Below are 14,675 nucleotides of genomic sequence, written 5' to 3'. Positions count from 1 at the left end.
TCCACACTGTATTGTATCAGAGCATTGAGACTCCATGGGCTAAAAATTGAGTAGCGCCCCCATGATGGAAATTGAATAGTTGCATCCCAAGAGGGAAGCGGGGCGCTACTGGAAGCACCCCGCATCCATCTTGGGGCGCTGCAAGTCAATATTGCGGCGCTACGTGCCGCGGTATTGCAGGCCTTCCTCCCCTTCTTAAAGGGGAGGGGCCTTGCGCAGCGCAACCTGGGGATCAGCTGGGCCCCCAGGGATCGGGAGTGCCAGCAAAAGAACCCGGCACTGAGGGGTGGGGGGGGGGGGGCGGTCGTTCAGGAGGCTGGCGACGGGAGCACAGGCAGGTGCTGGCAGGCGGCCAGCAACAAAAATGGCCGCCCCCGCACCTTGCCTTTAAATAGCGCCTCCCCGGCCGCAGGTAGGCCCCCCCCGACCCCGTCGGACATAGCGTCCAGTGGTAAGTCAAGGGGCGCTCCCGAAGATCGCAGCACTAACGGGAGGCGCAAAGCAACCCAATTTTTCCCCCCATATCCCTTTGCGACTACTACTGAGACCCCATGTCCCAGTGTGGGTAGTACTGACTCCATCTTGCAATACGAGTATTGCTGAGATACACTTTCCCAGCATGAATACTGCTGAGACCCATTCTCCCAATATGAATAGTACTGAAACTCCATCTTGCAATATGAGTACTGCTGAGACGCACTCTCCCAGTATAACAACTACTGAGGCCCCATCTCCTAGTGAGGATAATATTGAGACTCCATCTTCCAAAACAGCTAATATTGAGACCGTTTCTCCCAGTATGAATAGTACTGAGACTAGAACCTCCTGCTCATTGTTGAATAGTGCCATAGGAACATTTATATGCACTGCATCATTGGAATATTTAAATCTTAAGTTCTGACTCAAAGAAATTTAGATATTTAAATTCAAAATCAAAGATTCTTTCCACTACATGCCTTCCCATGAGCTCTATCCAATTCATGCACCTTCTGAAGGAAGGGCCCACAAAGTTTCTCCTTGCTCCCCAAAGGTAAATTTGCAATCTAGAGTATTTAATTATGTCAACTATGTTCTTATGAACACTAGATAAAGTAACAATGGCACAGCTCATGACGTTGTGAGGTGAACCAATCTAATGGAAAAAGCAAAGGAGTTAATGTCTCAGATTATTAGCAACTGGGCAATAAGCTAAAACTGATCAGATACCTGCTAATTTCTGGACCCAATGAATTGTACGTTGTTTGATTATACAGCTTGCTAAAGTTCTTTCATTTGTTGAGGTGACATTCCTTTAGGTTTAGAGTGATAGTTTCTGCCCTCTGTCATAGCACATGTCTCTTCATGCCATGCAGAATCCCCAGCTAAAAGAGCAGGTAGCCAACCTGCCATGTCTTCACTATCAAGAGGAGTTCCCACTAGGGGACTTCCGCTTTAATTTTGCCCTTTCTTATTGTGGGACGTGCTGGGCTTTTCTTGACATTTTCCTATAGTGCACAGCAACTCAGAATGTGGCGAACACTAGTACAGACCCAAACCCTACCATTTAGTAAGTTGGAGCCCAGTGTACTGACTAGCACCTCAGCTTGCCAAAACAATAAGGAAGCTGATCTCAGGCTAGCTGGCACGTGGAATTGTCTAGGCTATAAAAGATGCACTTATAGATAAACATCTCTTGTAAATATCACAGATATTTTTGATTGATTTCAATCCAATTACCCATCTTTTCACTATATTACTCAATTCTGTCTGTCTAGAAAAGCATTTTCCAGCAGGAGTCACTGGGAAGTCATCAGGAGTGGAAATTCTGACTGACTTTCCTCTCCCTAATCCAGGGTTGCCGAGGCCAATTGTAGCACTCCTGCAAGAGCCCCGACTGTGTTTCGCTAATTCAGCGATTAAACCTGGCACCTTCTGGTCTGTATGGTTTTGGTTACCCCGCTTTCTTTACTCACCGGGAGAGCTACTTCCAGTGTCACAGAATATGTCTCCTTACCAAAAACAAAACACAACTTATGTCGTGCTCCTACAAGAAAACACACACAATGCTGCAGATGGCAGCTACACATCCACCACACAGCACATCAACAACATTTTCCATCCAATCTCTCAGAGTCTGAGCCCGCAACAGGCAGTTAAAAGGAATTCAATCCAAGAATGATATAGTCATAAATGGAATGTTTGGAAAACACATGGCATAACCTCAAAGCCAGACCCAGCTGAAAGAGGGATTTTCATGGCTGCTGAAGAAGGGAGAAAAACACAACAGCTGTGCATCGTTACTTGTTACGGTGACATCACATGCAAGTGACAGGATGATTTGTTCATAACATAAAGATAAATTTTGATGCAATTTGCATCACTGTTATCGCACTCTTTGACTAATGCACAGTGCAGCAGGAAAAGAGTCATAACAGAGACACAACAGCTAGCCCATCTCCTCAATCTTTCAACAACACATTGTACATGCTTAATTGTGGGATAGAACACTTCCACATACACAAAATCATGGCTGCTAAAAGTAATCCAATTTTGCTGAACTCAGAGATCCAATTAATTAACAAAACAAGAGTTTCAGGCACATGAACAACCAGGATCAGGTATGAAGCTTTAAAACAAAGTTGTACCACTACTTACTATCTAGATGCCAAACCCTGAATGTCTAATTGCAGGGAGTGGGAATGCCTTTGGCGGGAGTCAGAAATTGAGTAATGCCATTCTTAATTGTGTGTGTGTAAAAAATTACCAGGAGCAAAATTGCATCTGAAAGCCAGATCCGATAAAGTTAGGAATCAGCAATCATTAAAACAAAAGCAAAATATTGCGTTTGCTAGAAATCTGAAATATAAACAGAAAATGTTGGAAAACACTTAGGTCCGACAGCATCTGTGGAGAGAGAAACAGAGTTGTTTCAGGCGATGACCTTTCAACAGAACTGAGAGGTCAGCATTCATTGACTTGCAAATCTATAAGTAGGCAAGCCTCCCTCAACGACTACCGTGTTATATCAAACTGAGGCATGATAAGGGGCATCCTTTTTGCATCATGTTGAAAGTTTTGTGAGTAGATAATAATACAGTATAGGAGTAAAGTTCAGAGTAGCTTTTCATTTAAAATATAGAACAGAGTCTGGCTGTTAGGGGTTTGTTCAAACAGGAGGCAATGTAGAAGAAACCAGCCTAGAAAGATCAGTAATGTAATCTAGGCTCAGGTAGACTGGGCTCCCCCTTAACTAATCTGACTGAGGCGTTGTAGGGTCACCCTTGGCCTACACCTCTTCCCCTTTCCTCAGTAGAAACTGGAAAACTGAGAGGTTCTGTTTTTAAATAGGGGGCTCAAAGGAAAAGAACGTTAAATATGCATACATAAACATTTTTATCCATTCACTCCTCCACCAGTCTCAGCCATAAGAAACAAAATTCCGCTTATCTTTCAGGTTTAAGTGAGACAGTCATGACTAGGAGCTCAATACCTGGAAAAATGTTGATTATATCAAACCTGGTACACATCAATTACGGCAGTCCAAAGTTTTCTTAGTCTGAAAGCTGAACCTTCACTATTATAATACAATCAAGGTTTAACAGCTAAGTTAATGGGCCAACCACACTCCAGGATCCATGCCCTTCTTGGTAATAATTGAGATTAGTGGCAAGTTCACTGGGTCTGGAAGTTTGCCATTAAATATGTGGAGTAAGCTGGGAGTCAGTTTGGTACAAGAGCTTCCCTACTGGCCCAGTGTATAAAGGCTGTTGAAAGAACATAAGAACATAAGAAATAGGAGCAGGAGTAGGCCATTCGGCCCCTCGAGCCTGCTCCGCCATTCAATAAGATCATGGCTGATCTGATCTTGGCCTCAACTCCACTTTCCTGCCCGCTCCCCATAACCCTTGATTCCCCTGTTTTTCAAAAATCTGTCTATCTCCACCTTGAATATATTCAATGACTCCGCCTCCACAGCTCTCTGGGGTAGAGAATTCCAAAGATTCACAACCCTCAGAGAAGAAATTCCTCCTCATCTCCGTTTTAAATGGGCGACCCCTTATTCTGAAACTATGCCCCCTAGTTCTAGATTTCCCCCCATGAGGGGAAACATCCTCCCTGAATCTACCCTGTCAAGCCCCATCAGAATCTTATATGTTTCAATAAGATCCCCTCTCATTCTTCCAAACTCCAGTGAGTATAGGCCCAACCTGCTCAACCTTTCCTCATAAGACAACCCCATCAACTCAGGAATCAACCTCGTGAACCTTCTCTGAACTGTCTCCAATGCAAGTATATCCTTCCTTCAATAAGGAGACCAAAACTGGACGCAGTACTCCAGGTGTGGTCTCACCAACGCCCTGTACAGTTGTAGCAAGACTTCCCTACTTTTATACTCCATCCCCCTTGCAATAAAGGCCAATATTCCATTTGCCTTCCTAGTTATTTGCTGTACCAGCATGCTAACTTTTTGTGTTTCATGTACGAGGACACCCAGACTCCTCTGTACCGCAGCATTCTGTAGTCTCTCTCCATTTAAATAATATTTTGCTTTTTTATTCTTCCCACCAAAGTGGATAACCTCACATTTTCCCACATTATACTGCATCTGCCAAATTTTTGCCCACTCACTTAACCTATCTATATCTTTTTGCAGACTCTTTGGCCTAGAAATTGAGTGCCCTTAGCGCCGATTTTGCGGCGCTAGAGGGCCTAGCGCTGCAATTGGCGCCGGCGCCGAAATTGCCTGGGGCCCTTCCGCCGCGGTAGACCGGTAGCGCTGTGCCGGCACCGATGACGTCATCGGTGTGCGCAGCGTCCCGGTTGCCATGCCGACGGGCCCCAGCGCCGAAATTCAGTTGCGGCCGCCTCGCCCGTGGCAGCCGCAACTAAGACTCTGGCAACAGAGTCTTACAAGTCTTTGCGCCGGCGCATTAAAGGCCCCGCGGCGGCCGGCCGCTTTCCCGCCGGCCGCCTGGCCGCAGCTCCCTCCCCGGACTTCCCCCCCCCCCCCCCCCCGGAACAGAAGCAAGCCCGGCACTTGTCCGAGGTGCCGGGCTCATTTTTAAAAAGATTTTCGCGGGCCGCGGCCGGGTGCAGGCAGCTCCTCCTTAAGGGAAGGAGGAGGCCTGCACTTCCCGAGCCTGCCGCACCGCATCGGGTGCCGCAGCGCCGGAATTGCGGCGCGAAACGGCAGTTAGCGCCGATTTACCGCCGCAAAGACCCTTCAGTAGCACCGGCAGCCGTTTGGGCGCGGCCCTGCTGAATTTTTGGCGCGCGCAGGGGGACTTAGCGCCGGCACTAACTTCCGGCGCTAAAGCCCTGGCTAAGCCAAAACTCAATTTCTAGGCCTTTGTGTCCTCCTCACAACTTGCTTTCCCACCTATCTTTGTATCATCAGCAAATTTGGCTACAGTACACTCGGTCCCTTCATCCAAGTCATTAATAATATATATAAAAGATTGGGAGCTGCTTATGAACTATGGTTGAGTCCAATAAGATCTGTACCTAATCATCTTGAATGGCTGTGATTGGTAATTACATTCTCACCATCCTGCATCTGTGTGTTTAGTGAGAAAGTTAGTATCTGCGTAGCCTCCACCTTTGAAAGAAATTGCCCAGATCCTTTGTTGTACATCTTCTAGGTTAGATATAGAGTATTATTGCATTTACATTGATCTTAGGAGACAAGTTTATACTGGGTTGGCTGCATGAGAACTGCATATCAGGAACTGGTGGCACAAACGCCCTTCTAAAGCCAAGTAAAAGCAGCCTATAGAAGTATCTTAAGTGGCTATCTAGGTGACCTGCATGTTAATATTAAGAGAGAAAGTAAAAATCAACCTCATTATTTATATTTTTTCCACCAATTTTCTCCCTTCCTTTCCTGAAGGTGCTGTTATGAGGCAATGCAGATCTCTTTGAAGACATTGTTTTGGGAATGCATTGTAAATCTTTATCCCTTTTACTTCCACTAGGTTTTTCCCAAGATGACACAAGAGCAAGTGTAGCTTGGTTATTGACAGTATGGTGAAACAGAGACACCGAAGACAGGTCCCCGTTGCCATATCCAGGTAAGAGTGGCATAGTCTATAAACACTGGTCCGCGGGCATTGATGGTAGTGAAGATACCACTTGAGGCATCTTTGGACCTGTAGATGTTGTCTCTCACAAATTCGTCCTCCTCAGAAAATTCATGCAGTACTGTGGGAACATCCAAAGGGATTCTATCCTTCCAGTCTTATTAGGTGCAACTTGTACTTAGGAGTCATTGGCAAGACTTCAGGAAAGTCTTAGCAAACTGAAAGCCTCAACAAAAAGACAAAATATGGAAGGAAATAAAATATTCATGGTGTTCAATTCACAAGAAGGGAAGTGCTCACTGGCAAAACAAAAATAGACATCAACAGTCACTGAATCAATAGAAGCCTTGTATTAAGAAACATTCAAAGCTGGTCTGGCCAATTTAGCAATCATGCATCCAGTTTATATGGGTGAGGTGCACATTGGGGTGGAGCATAACCACAAATTATGAACATTAGTGTGGGTTCTAATTTCCATAAACATACAAGGCAAATAAGCTTTGAATATGCCTGTAGAATAAGCTCCTAGATTCCAGGATCTTCCTCTCCAGTACTACCAGAAGCTGCTCCCCAAGACCACCCCCTAATACAACGACACCCTCGGATCTCCACTTCTGACACAAACCAAAACTTCCCTGAGCTCCATACCATGTCATCCCTCATTCCCCCATGCTGTCACATTCTGGGACCTTCTGTCCCCAGTATTGACAGACCCCATTATCTCTCCCAGTCCCTGAAACTTCCATCCTCATAGGTGACTTCTGACTCTGGGACCCCACCAATGCACCCAGGCCACAGCAACCCTCTCAGTGTATTCTCATCTCAATGCAAAATTAATCATATTTGCTGATGATATTAAAGTAAGAGGGACTGAAGGAGGCAGCTCAGAAATTATAGGACAAAGCGGACAAAGTATGTATGTGGGCAGAAAACTGGCAGTTGAAATTTAATGCAGACCAGTGTAAAAAGAAAATGGGAACCATAAATACTTCATGAATTCTGTTGAATTAGCTAAGGATGAAATTAAAAGAGATCTAGGAGTCTTAGTAGATGTGACAATTGCATGTTCAGCCAATGCAGAGCAGCAATTAACAAAGTCAATAGAATGTCGTGCTACATAGACAAGACAAGTCCAAGTAAGTCATGATTAAAGTTCACAGTGCTCCGGTCAGACCACACCTCAATTACTGTGGCCAGTTATGGTCACCAGGATACAAGGGAGACATTCAGGCGCTGGAGGCAGTGCAAAGAGCCACAAGGCTGATCCCTAATGTAAACAGTCTGAATTATGAGGAAAGACTGGAGAAACCTGGGCTTTTTGCCTGGAAAGGAGGTGCCTGAAAAGTAACATTATTATAGAGTATATAATATAGTTAAGGCTACTCAACACCAGTATGAAGGGGTGCATGCTCCGTCGTGCAGACAGGGCCTTTGCTATTGTGGGGGCACATCTGCAGTGCGCCCCCACCCCCTTCCCACAGAAGACTCCGGAAAAGCTGCCATTAAATGTCTGATCTGATTTTTGGAGGTCCGGGTCCTGCCCACAGCCTGGTCCCTTTGACAGGGTCCACTTGTGCCTTTATGGCTGTCAGTGTGCTTCATCTCACTCTTCATAATGGTCTCCAAATATATGCTGGCTCCCACTACGGCTGAGGCAGTGGGAACACCCACTGTTAGGAGTCCCTGTGCTTGGCCCTGCCTCTTCCATGGCTGTGGCCTTATTTGGGGTGAACAGAGACTCCACCCCCAAATAAGGCCACTGGAAATTTCTGTGCAAGGCCAGGATTTGGTCCTGGCAGAATTTTCAGCATTTCCAAGTAAATTCAGGGCCTATATGCATACCTCCAATCTGCTATGTCTTGCCTGCCATCCTCTTGTGTATGTCTGCAGCAAGATAGTAACACCTAATAACACCCCACCTCACAAAATCTGAAAGTTGACTTCAAAGTACTGGTCACAACATAAAAGAATTCCCACAACATCAAATTGCACCATCAGCATGTAACATTGCATTGGTTTGCAAAAGATAGTTTTACTCATGTTCTAGCACTTATCAAGGTCTGTAAGGTTATACATTCTAAAAAGGCACTTATCCCCTTGTAAACTGATTCCATTTGAATGGCTTTTAAGTATTATACTTCTAGTATTTTGCTGTGATTCACTGCTAGACTTGAGCACAAAAATCTCTGCTGACACTCAAGTGCAGTACTGAGGGAGTGCTGCACTGTCGGAGGTACTGTCTTTCGGATGAGATGTTAAACCGAGGCCCCATCTGCTCTCTCAAGTGGACATAAAAGATCCTTCCTTCTTTCTTTCCTTTACTTTTCATTCTTTTCTTCCTCACCAGAATGGAACTCAATACTCCAGCCGATACCTAACTAGTGTTTTATAAAGGTTTAGCATAACAATTAACATATGTCATACATGTCACGTGTAATGATGCAGGTTTGGATCACTGGAGGCTTAGAAACTGCAAACACAAAACAGAAATGTTGGGAGAAATCCCAAGTCCTCATCTGGTAATTATTTAACTGTGGTTATTTAATTGCATATTTTTACAAAACTATGCAATTAAATCTCAGTTAAAAAATACAAATTTCTCTTGCCCCCGCATCCCCCTCCCCTCTCCCTCTCCCTCTCTGTGCTGCTTTCCTGAAGGCTCTGGCTCTTGCCGAACTGCAGTTCCACAGATGTATGGCCTTAGACAGTGAGTTAGTGGTGGGCTATTCGACTGTGGATGAAACCACAAACAATCCCAAACCGAGATCCATGTATTTCACTGAACGGTAAGGAGGAGGTGGAATCTTGGCTGATGTTTTTTCTCCTTCCTAGCCCAGGGGCTCCTAAGGCTAATTGCTGCCCTGATTGAGATCACCTAATGCAGCACAGACCGGATATCAAACCTGGATCCTTCCTGGTCTGTATGATGTATTGCCACACCAATGACTGTATTTACCAAGTGAGCCAATAGACAAGCACAGTGTGCCTGTTTAAGTAATTAGGGGAAAAATTCTGGTTCTATGTGTCAAGCAACCACTAACTTTAAATATGTGTAACTGTTGATGCTGAGCTCCAGGCAGCTCTGTCTGTTTGGCATCGCTCCATTGAAAAACAGGAACTGGCAAAACAAACCATGTATTTTCTCAGTGCTGGATGGCCCCAGGGTAGCACAGACCTTAATGCCAAATAACAAAACAAAATACTGACAGGAAGAGGGCCAAGTGAACTAAGACCGCAATCCTGCAACGATTTGCTCAGTGGCGCTGATGTCTTCTCATGTTGGCCTGATTCAGATATGGGCGTCTGAGGACAGCGGCTTCTCCTGCAGCTCAGCTTTCGTATCAAAACACAGGAATCTGGGAATAGGCAAGTGTGGGGAGGGGGGAATCTGTTATACTCGGTCTTTTCTGGTTACTCAGCCTCCACTGAGGGTGATTCAGCTTTGGGTTGCTGATATTTTTACTTTTGGCTCAGCTAGTTGTGGATTAAAGCCTTATACCAGGGGTTTGAGTTGACACTCCAGTACAGTACTAATGAAGTGCTACATTGTTGGAGGTGCTGTGCTTTTGCTGGGACATTGAACTAAGGTTCCATCTGCCTGCTCAAGTGGTTTTAATATCCTATGGCACTATTCAAAGAAGATTTTGACAGCATGGTAAGGTGCTTTATAAATGGCAGTATTTATCACTTGATATTACTGATTCCATTTTGATATTTGGTCATGGTTCTACTGCTCCTTCCTGGTTACTCAGCTTAGGATTGGTCCACCCAATTCTTTTCAGTTCCACTTGATGGAACAAATATTTTTACAGAGAAATGTAGGACAGAGGAGTTTAATCATTTTTTTCCCCCTCTCTATTCTTTGAGGTTTCAAGCTCTTCTGAGTTTCAATCTAAAAGGAAGAATAATCCGTTGGGGTGTATAGCAGAACAATAGAACTTAAGTCCCAGTTAGCTTGTACAGTTAGCTTGTACAGAAAGCTGCGTCATTGTCACATGAAGTACTGTGTACAGTTCTGATTGCCATACTACTGTATGGACATCCTGGGTCACCACAGAGGCGTGTAATCAAACTGATACCAGGAATACCAGTGGCTGGACTATGTGGAAAGACTAAGGAAGCTGGGGACGTTTACACTGCAGAAAAGGCAGCTTTGGGGAGACCTTTCAATATTCTAAAGGGTGTAGATAAACTGAACAACAATAAATGTTTAATGTAACCGCAAACTCTGTAACTAGGCAGCACAGACTCAGAGTCAGGAAGGGGAAGGTGAACAGTTAGTTTCGATTTAATTACTTCACGCGGAGGGTTTGGAACAGACTACCCAGGGGAACAGTGGGAATGGATAGTTTTGGCAAATTCAAGTAAGAACTAGATTGTTTTTATGGCAAAAGAAGCAAGTGATGGATATAGGAGATATAGGATGGTACTTTGTGAACTTTGGGACCAGCCAGATGGACCAAGGTGGTCATTTCCCATCCTGTACATTGGTGTAGTCCTATGGTACACACATATGGTATATCCAGGGTCAAGTTATCACCTTCGGCTGAGGAGGAGGGAGAGGCAGCAACTCATGCTGGGTTAAATCCATGATACTGTTGGCTCTCTGGTACACGTCCAAGTTGACCATTCTTCATTCTTCAGCCTGGACAAGTGTGGGGGCCACCACAAGCAAGCCCGAGTCTGTCTTCAGCTGATGTCTGCACACATATACTTTCCAGCAGGAACCACTGGATAAACGTCAGCGGCTAGTGGTCAAGAAAGAGAACCCGTGCAAATATTTCCCATCCATAGTCTGGGCACCAAGGTCAATTGTAGCACCCCAACTGCTGCTTTACCTGAGATTGGCTTACTCAGTGCGGACCAAGGACTGAACCTGAGACTCTCTGTGGCTCAGCACCACACCAAGTGGTGACTTTACCGATGGAGCAATTGGGGAGCCACTTTAGATACAACGTAAAGCTGCATTACAACACGGCAAGTAGGAAAATCGCACACCTAGAATTTGCAGTGAGGGGAAGGGTTGGAAAAGATACAATCATCGTTTTATGTTACTGTTAGTTCTGACAGTGAAGCCACAGGAAAAGACACAAAGTTCCCTTTAGAACAAGAAGGACCAACACATTCTTGTCCTGTCTGAAATGAGCTAGTGTAATACGGTATTTACATCTGTGAACACAAAAACAAAAAGCTTTGCCTTTGTTTTCTGTGTTAGAGTCCTGCCTGGCATCATGCCACCTTGTATGGCACTGTTGGCACACTGCCCAACACTCACTCTCACAGTTGTATTGTGCAGATATAAATCTTTTATCCCAAAGCTCTTTAAAGCTGTGTATATGGAGCTGTGAGCCCTGCAAATTGGGACAATCCATTCACTAATCTGTCTCAGGCATTATTAATGGCCACAGGATTAAGATGGATGGAGGTGGACGTTATCATAGGGCTGCATTAATCAGCATGAGTTGAAGATTGGTAACTAATTACTGGAGAGTGGGTCCGTTAGGAAAATTGATTTGTTTGTATATTTGATTTGACTGAGGTCAGACTTCAGGACCATAAATAACCTGTTTCACCTTACAGTCAAATATCCTCAAGATGCATCACTTACACAGATTGTTGGGAACAGCCTCACATTGATGGCGTACTCTTAATGAATGGTCAATCATCACATCCAGAGCACAGGACAAACACAGCTCAAGTAGGCTAATTGGGCCATCTTAGAAAAACTTGTGGCCTCCCATCATAACTGGATCTTGATTGAGTCTAATATTTCACTGCACTACCCTACCCGGAAGACCATTCTTTATGTGAAGAGATTATTCCTGATGTCAGTCCTAAACTGTTTTTCCGCCACTTGTAGCTTGTGCCTCCTTATCCTACTGCCTGGGCTTACTTTGAAGTACTATTCTGGATTTATCTTTTCTTTGCCATTTAATATCTTGTATACCTATAGAAAACCCTTCCTTTCAAGGCTAAACAATGTTTTCATTTTTCCTCATAACTCAATCCTCTGGTGGTACAGCTCAGTCTTGTGGCTCTTCTCTGCTTCTCTATGGCCTGTATGTTTCCCATGCATGTATCTTGGTAACCAGAATGGGATGCAATACTCAAATTGTGACACAACTACAGTATTTTGTCCAAAGTTTCTGGATCCTCTCCCTGTACTGCACTTCTTAGCTTAAAAACAAGTTATTTTAAGAAAGATACCATCCTCCAAACTGCTCCTCTAACTGCATATTGAAAATTGGCTTCTATCCTTTGGTCAAAAGGATGCTAGTCAAGTCAATATTGTTGATTACTAACAGATGTACGCAGTTGGAAAAATAATCACCCAAGTGCCAGAAACAATCCACAACATCACCTGATCAGGATAGCACTGGAATGGATCCTGATTATCAAACACCCTAAGTAACCATCAGCATGCCTTTGTGTATGTGTTGTGGAACTTACTGTTCATTGTTCAAGTTACGTAACTCTATCTAGAAGTAGGATTCCTGAAATGTAGGGCTGTATTTAAAAGGGTTAATGAGTATAAGGATTGAAATTTTTGACATACTGGTTGTGATAGTTTTCACCGAGCAACAACAGATGTGGCGGCAAAACATGTTTCTGTGAGTAAGATGCCTATATAATTCTAAGAAACAGTAACTGCGAGGGACTGGGTGACTACTCAATTTCCAAGAAGTGCTCATGTATTCATTGTTCGAAAGATGTGTAAATAAAGCTATTCAAAGGAATGCAATTGACTGCTTTGTCTGTTCAACCCTCTCATAAACTGGTTCAAAACTGCTGGACTACATGACAGACTAAAAACTACCAAATAGATTTATACACAGATACTCATTCGCAGAAATAAGGAGTAGCAGCCAATTTTTGAAGTGAGTTTAGCCTGTTGTGAAAGAGTCTGGCGTGATGATATTAATCATCTTCTGAAGTGCTGTGACATGTCGTAGAAATTTAATATTAAATCTACAGACAGTAAACTGGTGTGTTTCTGAACCACAGCACACTATCCCAGATTGCATTGCACACAAGGTGATGAATGATGGTTGCCCTGTGTTAACTTGATGCCATGTTCTTACTTAATAAAAGCCTTTAGTTTTAAGCTTTAACCTCATGGATTCAGGCAGTTATTTGGCACATCAATTGTATTAAGTAAGAACATGGCATCAAGTTAACACAGGGCAACCATCATTCATCACCGACCCAGCCCTTGGTAGAACATTCCAGAAGAGGGGCGGGGCTAGGGAGAAGCATTAGTGGTTACACCGGTAGAACATTCCAGACATTAACAAGTACAACAACAGACAATACAAATGCCAGAACACAGAGTTATTTCATCACATTCACCCCTGCTATAGATTCAGTCTGTCAGGAGGTACAAGGTCTTGCCTCAGTTCACAGGTGGAGTGGGTTTCCCTATGGGAGCTGGCCTTTTGGGTTGGGGCAGGATTAAAAGTTTCCAGATTATAGCACTTATAGCACCTTTGGTAATAGATGTTTCTTTATTATGTACAGACATTTTATATTTCCTGTTCCAATGTCCATTACGATATATTTATCCTCATTAAAAGCCACGTATAGTTCCTTAACCCATCCTTTTAATTTGTTTGGATCTCGTGTCAGTGGTTTCCAGCTGTAATGCTCGGGGACAGGCTTGATGGACCAGCTGGTCTTTTCCTACCCGCCGTTTTCCTATGTTCGTATGATGGCAACAGTGGAAATGCAGGATGATTACTGGTGCCAAACCTTCCCCCTCACATTACCCCTTCCTAAACTCACTCATTCACTCACTATCTGTCAAATTGTTATTTATAAAAGTAGAACCCTATACCTGGATTTGGCACTGATTAAAAAAGGTTGATGCAATTCAAAGACATCAGGGCCAAAGGTCAAATATTAAAGATCCATCCATAATTTCTGGAGTGCCTATGAGAGAAGGGCATTGATATTTGAAATCTGTCACCATGAAATGCTGCAAAAAAATGTCTTGCAGCCTTGCAGCTGCTAAACCAGTGGTAAATCTGTTCAATATTAATTACTGAAAGGGATCCCTGCGAGGGATCACCAGAGGCGGCAGAGGTACTTAAACAGCAGCCCGAGGCAGCGAGGCCCAGAGCCCCGAGACCGGAGAGGCAGCAGACCTGCGAGGGATCACCAGAGGCGGCAGAGGTACTTAAACAGCAGCCCGAGGCAGCGAGGCCCAGAGCCCCGAGACCGGAGAGGCAGCGGACCTGCGAGGGATCACCAGAGGCGGCAGAGGTATTTAAACAGCAGCCCGAGGCAGCGAGGCCCAGAGCCCCGAGACCGGAGAGGCAGCGGACCTGCGAGGGATCACCAGAGGCATACCAATCCAGGTTCCGGGAGAGAGGTAAAAAGTAATCCAAGTGTGACGTCACCAGGAAGCAGGTAAGTGATTGGTTGGTGAGTATTTCTTTTATTACAAGCTTAAATTCTGCGGTTTATATTTTCTTGGGTCTCTGTGGTGTAGTGGGGACAGTTGGTAAATAAGCACCCTAGAGTATATCTTTAACTGGTGGTATTGAATTAATTTAAATTAATTAAAGGGGTAAGTCATGCCAGGAGAGCCCAGCCCCGTGTTGTGCTCCTCTTGCT

Source organism: Somniosus microcephalus, chromosome 15 (genome assembly GCF_052327205.1).
Source record: "Somniosus microcephalus isolate GS21.2 chromosome 15, FLI_Smic_1.0, whole genome shotgun sequence".
Taxonomy (NCBI): domain Eukaryota; kingdom Metazoa; phylum Chordata; class Chondrichthyes; order Squaliformes; family Somniosidae; genus Somniosus; species Somniosus microcephalus.
Note: the sequence above shows the minus strand (reverse complement) of the source record.